The sequence below is a fragment of the Zea mays genome, chromosome 2 (genome assembly GCF_902167145.1).
Source record: "Zea mays cultivar B73 chromosome 2, Zm-B73-REFERENCE-NAM-5.0, whole genome shotgun sequence".
NCBI classification, from domain to species: Eukaryota; Viridiplantae; Streptophyta; class Magnoliopsida; order Poales; family Poaceae; genus Zea; species Zea mays.
The window spans coordinates 128,316,132-128,320,760 of NC_050097.1; positions in this window are offsets into that span (position 1 = coordinate 128,316,132).

Sequence of the window (4,629 nt, forward strand, 5' to 3'; positions counted from 1 at the left end):
GTGCATAGGTTTCACCGAAATCCAAACCTTCGACTTGTGAATACCCTTTGGCCACGAGTCGAGCTTTGTTCCTTGTCACCACACCATGCTCGTCTTGCTTGTTGCGGAAGACCCATTTGGTTCCTACAACATTTTGGTTAGGACGTGGAACTAAATGCCATACCTCGTTCCTTGTGAAATTGTTGAGCTCCTCTTGCATCGCCACCACCCAATCCGAATCTTGGAGAGCTTCCTCTACCCTGTGTGGCTCAATAGAGGAAACAAAAGAGTAATGTTCACAAAAATGAGCAACTCGAGATCTAGTAGTTACCCCCTTATGAATGTCTCCGAGGATAGTGTCGACGGGGTGATCTCGTTGGATTGCTTGGTGGACTCTTGGGTGAGGCGGCCTTGGTTCTTCCTCATCCTCCTTTTCTTGATTATTTTCATCTCCCCCTTGATCATTGCCATTATCTTGAGGTGGCTCATCTTCTTGATTTTGTCCTTCATCAACTTGAGCCTCATCCTCATTTTGAGTTGGTGGGGATGCTTGCATGGAGGAGGATGGTTGATCTTGTGTTTGTGGAGGCTCTTCGGATTCCTTAGGACACACATCCCCAATGGACATGTTCCTTAGCGCTATGCATGGAGCCTGTTCTTCACCTATCTCATCAAGATCAACTTGCTCTACTTGAGAGCCGTTAGTTTCATCAAACACAACGTCACATGAGACTTCAACTAGTCCAGTGGACTTGTTAAAGACTCTATATGCCCTTGTGTTTGAGTCATATCCTAGTAAAAAGCCTTCTACAGTTTTAGGTGCAAATTTGGATTTTCTACCTCTTTTAACAAGAATAAAGCATTTGCTACCAAAAACTCTAAAGTATGAAATGTTGGGCTTTTTACCGGTTAGGAGTTCATAGGATGTCTTCTTGAGGATTCGGTGAAGATATAACCGGTTGATGGCGTAGCAGGCGGTGTTGACCGCTTCGGCCCAAAACCGGTCCGGTGTCTTGTACTCATCAAGCATGGTTCTTGCCATGTCCAATAGAGTTCGATTCTTTCTCTCCACTACACCATTTTGTTGTGGTGTGTAGGGAGAGGAGAACTCATGCTTGATGCCCTCCTCCTCAAGGAAGCCTTCAATTTGTGAGTTCTTGAACTCCGTCCCGTTGTCGCTTCTTATCTTCTTGATCCTTAAGCCGAACTCATTTTGAGCCCGTCTCAAGAATCCCTTTAAGGTCTCTTGGGTTTGAGATTTTTCCTGTAAAAAGAATACCCAAGTGAAGCGAGAATAATCATCCACAATAACAAGACAATACTTACTCCCGCCGATGCTTATGTAAGCAATCGAGCCGAATAGATCCATGTGGAGTAGCTCAAGCGGCCTGTCGGTCGTCATGATGTTCTTGTGTGGATGATGGACTCCAACTTGCTTCCCTGCCTGGCATGCGCTACAAATCCTGTCTTTCTCAAAATGAACATTTGTTAATCCTAAAATGTGCTCTCCCTTTAGAAGCTTATGAAGATTCTTCATCCCAACATGGGCTAGTCGGCGGTGCCAGAGCCAACCCATGTTAGTCTTAGCAATTAAGCATGTGTCAAGTTCAGCTCTATCAAAATCTACTAAGTATAGCTGACCCTCTAACACACCCTTAAATGCTATTGAATCATCACTTCTTCTAAAGACAGTGACACCTACATCAGTAAAAAGACAGTTGTAGCCCATTTGACATAATTGGGAAACAGAAAGCAAGTTGTAATCTAAAGAATCAACAAGAAAAACATTGGAAATAGAATGGTCAGGAGATATAGCGATTTTACCAAGTCCTTTGACCAAACCTTGATTTCCATCCCCGAATGTGATAGCTCGTTGGGGATCTTGGTTTTTCTCATATGAGAAGAACATCCTTTTCTCCCCGGTCATGTGGTTTGTGCACCCGCTGTCGAGTATCCAACTTGAGCCCCCGGATGCATAAACCTACAAAACAATTTTAGTTCTTGACTTTAGGTACCCAAACGGTTTTGGGTCCTTTGGCATTAGAAACAAGAACTTTGGGTACCCAAACACAAGTCTTGGAGCCCTTGTGTTTGCCCCCAACAAACTTGGCAACTACTTTGCCGGATTTGCTAGTAAGCACGTAAGATGCATCAAAAGTTTTAAATGAAATGGCATGATCATTCGATGCATTAGGAATTTTCTTCTTAGGCAACTTAGCATGGGTTGGTTGCCTAGAACTAGATGTCTCACCCTTATACATAAAAGCATGATTAGGGCTAGAGTGAGACTTCCTAGAATGAATCTTCCTAATTTTGCTCTCAGGATAGCCGGCAGGGTATAAAATGTAACCCTCGTTATCCTGAGGCATGGGAGCTTTGCCCTTAACAAAGTTAGACAAGTTCTTAGGAGGGGCATTAAGTTTGACATTGTCTCCCCTTTGGAAGCCAATGCCATCCTTGATGCCAGGGCGTCTCCCATTATAAAGCATGCTACGAGCAAATTTAAATTTCTCATTTTCTAAGTTGTGCTCGGCAATTTTAGCATTTAGTTTAGCTATATGATCATTTTGTTGCTTAATTAAAATCATGTGATCATGAATAGCATCAATATCAATATTTCTACATCTAGTACAAATAGATACATGCTCAACAATAGATGTAGAGGGTTTGCAAGATTTTAATTCTACAACCTTAGCATGCAACATATCATTTTTAGTTCTAAGGTCAGAAATTGTAACATTGCAAACATCTAGTTCTTTAGCCTTAGTAATCAACTTTTCATTTTCTACTCTAAGGCTAGCAAGAGATACATTCAATTCATCAATCTTAGCAAGCAAATCAACATTATCATTTCTAAGATTGGGAATTGAAATATTACAAACATGTGAATCAACCTTAGCATTTAAAATAGCATTTTCATTCCTAAGGTTGTCAATCATCTCACGGCAAGTGCTTAGCTCACTAGATAATTTTTCACATTTTTCTACTTCTAGAGCATAAGCCTTTTTAACCTTAACATGTTTTTTGTTTTCTTTAATTAGACAATCCTCTTGGGAATCCAAAAGGTCATCCTTTTCATGAATAGCACTAACCAATTCATTTAATTTTTCTTTTTGAGCTATGTTAAGGTTGGCAAAAAGGGAACGCAAATTATCTTCCTCATCACTAGCATTGTCATCACTAGAGGATTCATATTTAGTGGAGGATTTAGATTTAACCTTCTTTTTGCCGTCCTTTGCCATGAGGCACTTGTGGCCGACGTTGGGGAAGAGGAGTCCCTTGGTGACGGCGATGTTGGCGGCGTCCTCGTCGTCGGAGGAGTCGCTTGAGCTCTCGTCGGAGTCCCACTCGCGACAAACATGGGCATCGCCGCCCTTCTTCTTGTAGTACCTCTTCTTCTCCTTTCTTCTCCCCTTCTTGTCGTCACCTCGGTCACTGTCACTAGATATAGGACATTTAGCAATAAAATGACCGGGCTTACCACACTTGTAGCAAACCTTCTTGGAGCGGGACTTGTAGTCTTTCCCCCTCCTTTGTTTGAGGATTTGGCGGAAGCTCTTGATGACGAGCGCCATCTCCTCATTGTCGAGCTTGGAGGCATCGATTGGTTGTCGACTTGGTGTAGCCTCCTCCTTCTTCTCCTCCGTTGCCTTGAATGCAACGGGTTGGGCTTCGGATGAGTCGCCAAGCTCGTTGATTTTCCTCGAGCCTTCTATCATGCACTCAAAACTTACAAAATGCCCGATAACTTCCTCGGGGGTCATTTTAGTATATCTAGGATTACCACGAATCAATTGAACTTGAGTGGGATTAAGAAAAATGAGAGATCTTAAAATAACATTTACCACTTCGTGATCGTCCCACTTCTTGCTCCCGAGGTTGCGCACTTGGTTCACCAAAGTCTTGAGCCGGTTGTACATGTGTTGTGGCTCCTCTCCTTTGTGAAGTCGGAACCGACCGAGCTCCCCCTCGATCGTTTCCCGCTTGGTGATCTTGGTGAGCTCGTCTCCCTCGTGCGCGGTTTTGAGTACATCCCAAATCTCCTTGGCGCTCTTCAACCCTTGTACTTTGTTATACTCCTCTTTACTTAGAGAGGCGAGGAGTATTGTTGTTGCTTGAGAGTTGAAGTGCTCGATTTGGGCCACCTCATCCTCATCATAGTCCTCATCACCTACGGATGGTACCTGCGCGCCAAACTCAACAACATCCCATATGCTTTTGTGGAGCGAGGTTAGATGAAATCGCATTAAATCGCTCCACCTAGCGTAATCTTCACCATCAAAAGTTGGTGGTTTGCCTAATGGGACGGAAAGTAAAGGTGTATGTTTGGAAATGCGAGGGTAGCGTAGGGGGATCTTACTATACTTCTTGCGCTCTTGGCGCTTAGAAGTGACGGAGGGCGCATCGGAGTCGGAGGTCGATGTTGATGAAGTGTCGGTCTCGTAGTAGACCACCTTCCTTATCCTCTTGTGCTTGTCGCCTTTCCGATGCGGCTTGTGGGAAGAAGATTTTTCCTTCTTCTCTTTGTGGTGAGAAGAAGATTTCTTCTCCTTCCCTTTGTTGGAGGAGCTCTTCTTCTTCTCCCTCCTTTTGGTGCGGGACTCTTCCGATGAAGTGCTCCCGTGGCTTGTAGTGGGCTTTTCGCCGGTC